Raw genomic sequence first — 8141 nt, forward strand, 5'->3', positions numbered from 1 at the left:
AATTAACAACAACATATATTATATATATAAAATTTCAATTTTGTAGAAACAAAAATGAAGGCTTAGAGACATTCAGTATGTTAAAGGCTGCAAGGCTGGTAAACAATAGTACTAGAATTTAAAATAAGCCTGGTTCAAAACTCATACTCTTCTTTCACACGCCAGTGTTGTTCTGCTTCTCCCTTGCTATATGATTTAATTATTTATGTTTAAATGTCTACAGCAAGAGTCTCCAATCATTTTCTATAAAGGATCAGATAATAAATAGTTTAGGCTTTCAGGCAATATGGGCTCTATTCCAAGTTCTCAACTCTGCTGATATAGCACAAAATTAGCTATAGATAATACGCAAGCAAAGAGAAGCTTTATTTCAATAAAACTTTATTTTCAAAAGCAGATAGCAGGATTTGTTTTGCCTGAGAGCTATAGTTTGCCAAACCAAGAGGCCTATATTGTATATTCCATAGCATCTCTGAGGTTACCAATTTGATCTTACTTTATCTTATAAATTAGTGCAGTGTTTTGCACAGATTGGAAAATACTCTTAAGCAATATACATTTATTGAATAAGTGAATGTTGATTAAGAAGGAAAGCTAAAATATTTAAAGACTGTATTTTATCATCGGGACATCAGAGAAATGCCCTAATCTACCTTAAGACAAATATCTACAACTCTTTATAAAACTGTATTGAATGGTATTGGGGCTTCAACACTCAGTAGTGATGTCCCACAATAGATCGGTAAACTACCTCTACCAAAGAAATAAAATCTCAAAATATCTTTAAATAAGAAACTTAAAACACATATCCATGTAATGCATAAATTTTTAGTCTTTATAAAATATTTACTGTCTCTTCTCAAGAACTTGTTTTTAAATGACAAAGATAAAGAAACTTGGTAGTTTCACCTCTGGTGACCACTATTTATTTACCTCCATGACAAGCGAACACTAATAGTAGCAACTTATTAAAACAAATTCCCAGTTGTTTAGGAGAGTTACAAGTACGTGATGGTTATTCTGTCTATTTGCCCTCTCTCCACATGAAAATTCTGTAGAACACCAAGTCTACAACATCAGTCTGCCTACAGGGTTTTCCAGGGAACATTTCCCGGATGCCGCCTTAAACAAGAAGCTCTAATTCTTTATGTACTGGTGTACCGAAAAGAGGATGTGGCCATGGTAACCACTGTAGACACAGGACTGAACAGGATACATAGCAAGAGAAATCACTCTGTAAAACACAGGACCCTACCATTGAACTTCACTTTGGTACCAAGCTCCTAGCATGATCTGGCAAACAGAGAGAAACAGATGTCTGGATAATGCAGAGGCATAGCCTTCCTGATTCTACCTCTCTTTGACACGACACTTTTTGCTTAGTGCCACCATCACACATCAGCAAAAGCAATAACAAAAATTAAAAAACTTCTTTATAAACAAGCTAAGAGTCTAAGAAAATGAGAGAAAGAGGGAGAAGAGCAAATAATTTCTTTAGTAGATAATATAAGGCTGAGATTTTATAAAATATCAGTAAAAGCAAATGCACGGTCTCAGTAAATGAAACAGAATTAGCAATAAAGACATACAAAAATATCATTTGTTGTAATAAGTTACATTGTTTAAAAGCCATATGAAAAAGGTATTGGGAAACACAGACTGAAGGTCAGAAATAATACTACCTAATTATTTGTCCACACTCAGCTACCAATTTGTCATACTGTTGGAGTGCATGTTGCTGTAATTCTGAAAGCTATGCCACCAGCAGAGACATCCAAGGGAAACAGCCTTCAGCTAAGCTTCCAGACTGAGACAGACTAGGAAGAAAGAGAGGCAGACAACTTCTGAATGGTTAGCCATTGAAAACAGCAGTGGAACACTGGCAGCTATAATGCCAGAATGCCAGAAGATGAGCCCCGCAGGCTGAAAAGCACTCAAAATAGAGCTGACCATGATGACCAGAATGGAGTAAAGCTTTGGGGACTTTTCATTTGCTGATGGGGAACAACTTAAAATGAGAAGAAACAGCTACAAATATCCATCAATAACCAGAACATGGAATGCATGAAATATGAATCTAGGAAAATCTGAAGTTTTAGAAGACCAAGATAATATGAATCTAGAAAAATTAAATGGAATTCATAAAGATGGATACCGTAGGCATTAATGATCTGAAATGAACTGGTTATTGGCCATATTGGACCTGACATTTGTATGAGTTACTATGCTAGGATCCACAAACTGAAGAGGAATGACATTACAAGATTCTGTCTTGAAGTACAATGCTGTCTAAGATAGAATGATACCCACATGCATACAAGGAAGCCCAGTTAATACCATTATTCAAATATACACACCAACCACTAAAGCTAATGATAATGAAATTGAAGAATTCTACCAACTTCTTCAGTATGAAATACATCAAACATGCAATCAAGATCCATTGATAATTACTGGTGAAAGGAATGTGAAGGCTGAACAAAGTGGATGGACCAGTAGTTGGAAAATAAGGTGTTGGTAACAGACATGATGCTGGAGCTTACATGACAGAATTTTGAAAGACCAATGAATTATTCATTGCAAATACTTTGAAAACAAAAAAACAATATAACAGGTGACTATACACATAGACCTCACCAGATAGAATACACAGATATTACATTGAGTACATCTGTGGGAAGAGATAGTGGAAAAGCACATTGTAATTACCCCAAACAAGGCCAGAGGCCAACTGTGAAATACACGCTCAATTGCTCATATGCAAGTTCAGACTGAAGCTAAAGAAAATTAAAACAAATCCACGAGTGCCAAAATATGAAATTGAATATATCCCATCTGAATTTAGAGACCATCTGAACAATAGATGTGACATATTAGACATTAATGACCATGTACCAGAAGAGTGTGGGATGGTATCAAGAATACCATATAGGAAGAAAGCAAAACATCATTAAAAAGACAGAACAGAAATAAAAATCAAAATGGATGTTAGAAGACATTCTGAAACTTGTTCTCTAATGTTGTTGTTTTTGTTAAGTGCTATTGAGTCGGTTCCAATGCATAGCAACCTTGTCCAGGGTTTTCGAGGAGCAGCTGGTGAGCTTGAATTTCTGACCTCGTGGTTCAAATCGGCCTTCCAGTCCAGTGCTCAAACAACTGGAAGAAATGAGGAAGTAGAACAGCTGAACAGAAAATTTCAAAGGGTAGTTCAAGAAGAGAAAACCAAGTATTGCAATGAAATGTGCATATACCTTGAGTTAGAAAACAAAAAGCAAAGAACATTCATTTCTCAAGCTGAAAAAAAAACTGAAGAAAAAATTCAAGCCTCAACTTAAAATATTGAAGGAATCTGTGAGCAAAATTCTGAACGATACAGAAAGCATCAAAAGAATATGGAAGGAACACACAAAATCACTGTACCACAAAAATAGTCAATGTTCCATCATTTCAAGAGGTAATAAATGGTCAAGAACTGAAGGAAGAAATCTAAGCTGCACTGAAGGTATTGGTGAAAACCAGACTTCAGGAACTGACAATATTCACATTGAAATCTTTCAACAAAATGATACAGCACTGGAAGCCCTCTTTTATTTACGCCAAGAAATCTGGAAAACAAATACCTGTCCAGATGATTGGAAGAAATCTATATTTATATCCATCCCAAAAAGAGGTGGCCTAATGAAATGCAGAAATCACAAAACATTATCACTAATATCAAATGCAAGTAAAATTTTGCTGAAGATAATTTTTAAAATGGCTGCCACAAGGAACTAGCAGAAATTCAAACTGGATTTAGAAGAGGACATGGAACTAGGTATATCATTATTAATGTCAGATGGATCTTGTCTGAGTGCAGAGAATACCAGAAAGATGTTTACTTGTGCTTTATTGACTGTGCAAAGGTTTTCAATTGTATGGATCATAACAAGGTATGGATAATATTGTGAAGAATGGGTGTTCCAGAATACTTCATTGTGTTCATGGGAACCTGTACACTGACCAAGAGGCAGTTGTTCGAACAGAACAAGGGGATAGTGAATGGTTTAAAATCTGGAAAGGTGTGTATCAGAGTTGTATTCCTTCACCATACTTAATCTGTATGTTGAGTAAATAATCATAGAAGCTGGATTATATGAAGCCTAATGAACAACCTGAGATATGCAGATGATACAATCTTGCCTGTTGAAAGCAAAAAAGACTCAAAATACTGTTGAAAATCAAAGACTATAGCCTGCATTAAGGATTGCACCTCAATGTAAACAAGACAAAACTGGACAAATAAATACCTTCATTATAAATAGATAGAGAAAAGATGGAAGCTGTCAAAGACTTCATTTTGCTTGGATCCACAAATAACAGCTAAGAAATCAAATGACACATTGCATTAGGCAAATCTGTTGCATCAGATCTCTTTAAAGTGTTCAAGAGTAAAGATGTCAGTTTCAGGACTAAGGTGCCCCAGACCCCAGCCATGGTACTTTCAATAGCCTCATTTGCATGTGATGGAGTCCTGGTGTGGTGCTTGCTCTAGGATAAGCACTTGACTGCAAGGTTAGTTTGAACCACAAAATCAGCGGCTCAAATTCATTAGCCACTTCTTCAAAACTCTATACAAAGTCACTATGAGTCAGAACTGACGCAACAAAACAACAACAATATATGTATGTGAAAGTTGGACAATGAAGACCATAGAAGAATTGAAGCAATTGAGTTATGGTGTTGGAGAATAATACTACTATGGACTTCCAGAACAAACAAATCTGTGTTGGAAGAATTATAGCCAGAATGCACCTTGGAAGCCAATCATGCTGGATAAAGTGGTGGATCAGTGAAAAAGAGAAAGACCTCCAATAAAACGAATTGACACAGCGGCAGCAGCAATGGGCTGAATCCTAATTATTTGTGAGGAAGGCACAGGACTTGGCAGTGTTTCATTCTGTTGTGCATGGCTTTGCTATGCATTAGAACCAACTCGATGGCACATAACATCAAACATATTTTATTTGTAGGACTCCTAGTTTGGAGCTGTAGGATAAGCACAAGACTGCAAACTGCAAAGTTAGTGGTGCTAACCCACCGGATGCTTCTCGGGAACCCTATACAGGATTACTCTGAGTCAGAACTGACTCGATGGCACTTAGCAACAACAATATTTGTAAGTATGCCTAATATTCAGATTTACATTTTCCATTAACTTTTTTGATACAGTAGACAGGTTCTTGGTCTGTCATGTACTCACACATTTCTATGATACTTGTCTATTCAGTGTTAGGCAGGTAATCACAACAAACTTCTGCTGAACTAAATCATGTACAGGCTGCCTCCATTCTAAGAGCACTGACTGGTGTGTCTACTTAAAGGCAAACAGAAGAGAAAAGCTGTGATTCTCAGGCACATGCAAAAGAATTGTACAGAAGGCAAAAAACAAGAGAGAGAGACACCAAATTTCAAACTTTGAACTATTAGTAAGTAAAACGTATATGAATGAAGGGAAGTTGACGGACAAACGGAAAAATAAGATAAAAGAGGAAGGTGTAAGATGTAAGTTAAAAGGCACAGTGGGAGAGTGATAGCTCTCTTTGTTTGTGTGAGGAATGAGCTCCTTCTGTTGCCTCATCTAGGATTACTACTTTTCTGTGGGGATCAAGAGGTAGTCCTAGTCTACCAACATGTCACCATCTGGAACACCCCACTCTTCTCTCCCACCTCTCCACATTGACAAGAGAAGTGTCCTTGCCTGCAGGAATACTTCCCTTAGACAAGAGTACTGTCCTCCCTAAAGGGATAAGACAAGTTTACAATACCTTATCTGTAATTCCATAACCCAAAAAAGCATCCCCCAAACCTCTGGTAGCAAATGTGACCTGACATTGTAAAAATTATAGTCTTTTTATTCCACAAAGTGAATTTATTTGTACTTTTGTCTGCAGAAATATGTGTTTGAGTATACTGGCTGCCCCAGACTTTGCTGGGGGTAAGCCAGAATTCAAACTCGCTGCCACTGAGTTGATTCCAACTCATAGCAACACTACAGAACTGCTCCGTAGAGTTTCCAAGACTAAATATTCACAGAAACAGACATCCCTATCTTTCTCCAGAGGAGCAGCTGGTAGATTTGAACCAACGACCTTATGGTGAGCAATCCAGTGCTTAATCCATTGCCATTGTGTCAATTCCAACTCATAGTCACTCTCTAAGACAGAGTAGAACTCTCTCATAGGGTTTCCAAGGCTGTAATCTTAATGCAGGCAGACTTCAGACCTTTTGTTTGGTTAGCAGGGGGGAGGTTAGCCACTATGCTACCAGGACCTTCTACATTTGCTATGTGTTGTTCTTGCTGCTGTTGTCGAGTTGGTTCTGACTCATAGTGACCCTGTATAGGGTTTCCAAGGAGCGACTAGTGGGTTTGTACCACCAACCTTGTGGTTAACTGTCCAACACTTATCCCATAGTACCACATAGGTATTGTTTAGGATGGTATTTATAGACACTGATATCACCTTTCCAGCGTAAAACAACAACAACAAAAAAAAAACCCCATGAATTAATAACATCAAGGTTTCACATAAAGTACTAATAATATCTGCAAAGAAATAGTTGCCAAGGTGAACAATTGCAATGAGTTATGGGAGGAGTGCCCTGTTAGATGTTAGAAATATACAGAAGGTAATCAAACAGGATCCCTGTCCTCCAGGAACTCACTGTCTGGTGAAAAGGACATGAAATACAATAGCATACAAATGGGCCAAGTGACCTGGGAACACAGGTCAGTCAAGCCTCGGGAAAGCTCCATTGAGCAGATGCATGCAGACTGGCTTGGAAGGATGCCAGAGACTTCCCTCTTTCACAGTCTGCTGTCAGGAGAGGAAAGTTATCCCCAGTCAGATTTTTATCAAGACCATTCACCCAATCTCTCTTATTGTCCTCCACTGGATTTCAAATTTGAGACAATGTGATACGTTGATATGACTCAATGTTTTGCAATCAAAAAGTAAAGCCATATGCTTTACAAAATTTCAAAATGAGATACTCTCTTTGAAAGGCTTCATCTTAGGACAAGTGTTTTCCTTCATTACCAATAATTTTAACTTTAATCATTTAAAGCAATTTTCCTGTTCAAGCCTTAGTTATAATCAGAATGCATTTTCAGGTCACTTCATGGCCTCTTCATGATTCTCCCTGGGTAACTACAGAATCATGCATAATCATTCTAGTCCCCCCAAGACAGCCACAGTAAGTAGTTAGTTCAACATTTTATGCAAAAATAGATACAAAACAGGCCTCTAGGGGTATCTTCAGCTAATTTTCATGAATTAATTTCCCAGGATTAATGTTTATGCACCAGTCTCTTTACCACATAATCAAATCACTGAAGTTGAAGTGGTCTAACTCCTTATTTTGCAGCTTGATTAAGCAGGTGATGAAATACTTGAATATAATTTGGATAGTTAGCAACTCTCAGTATCCACAGTAACCCACAGATAGATGACATTGTTGTTGTTCTTAGGTGCTGTCAAGTCAATTCTGAAGCCTAGTGACCTTACATATATAACAGAAGAAAACACTGCCTAATCCTGCTGGTGTTGTTAAGTGCCGCCGAGTCAGTTCTGATCTATAGCGAACCTGTATAAGGCTTCCCAGGAGCAATGAGCTTGAACTGCTGACCTTGTAGCTCACAAACAGCTTTGCAGTCGGATGCGTTAACCCACAGCTCCAGGTACCATCCTCATAATCATTTCTAGTTGAGCCCATTGCTACTGCAACAGTGTCCATGAGGATCGTCCTCTTTTTCATTGACCCTCTACTTTACCAATGGAGTCCTGGTATGGCACTGTGGGTTAATGCGCTGGACTACAAAGTCGGTTCATCATATTCAATATTCATCACCAATACTGTAACTCAAATGCATTTATCCTCCTTTGATCTTCTCTAGTCACTGTCCAGTTTTTGCATGTGTATGAAGTGATTGAAAATACCATGGCTCGAGTCAAGCACACCTTTGTCCACGGGGTGACAAAAATGGTTTGCATTACTGGCTGATGACGTTGTTGTTAAGTGCCCTGGAGTTGGTTTGCACTCATAGCAACCTTGTATAAGGTTTCTGAGGAGCAGCTGGTTGAGTTTGAACCATTGACCTTGTG

The 8141-nt window shown here is 37.9% G+C and overlaps 1 protein-coding gene across 1 annotated transcript in view; it reads right to left on the reverse strand.

The window, feature by feature from the left end:
• Positions 1 to 8141, reverse strand: part of LOC102812110 (mitochondrial inner membrane protease subunit 2-like) — a 1190436-nt gene that overhangs the window by 15361 nt on the left and 1166934 nt on the right. The window lies entirely within an intron of this gene.

The sequence above is a fragment of the Chrysochloris asiatica genome, unplaced genomic scaffold, assembly GCF_000296735.1.
Source record: "Chrysochloris asiatica unplaced genomic scaffold, ChrAsi1.0 scaffold00032, whole genome shotgun sequence".
Taxonomy (NCBI): domain Eukaryota; kingdom Metazoa; phylum Chordata; class Mammalia; order Afrosoricida; family Chrysochloridae; genus Chrysochloris; species Chrysochloris asiatica.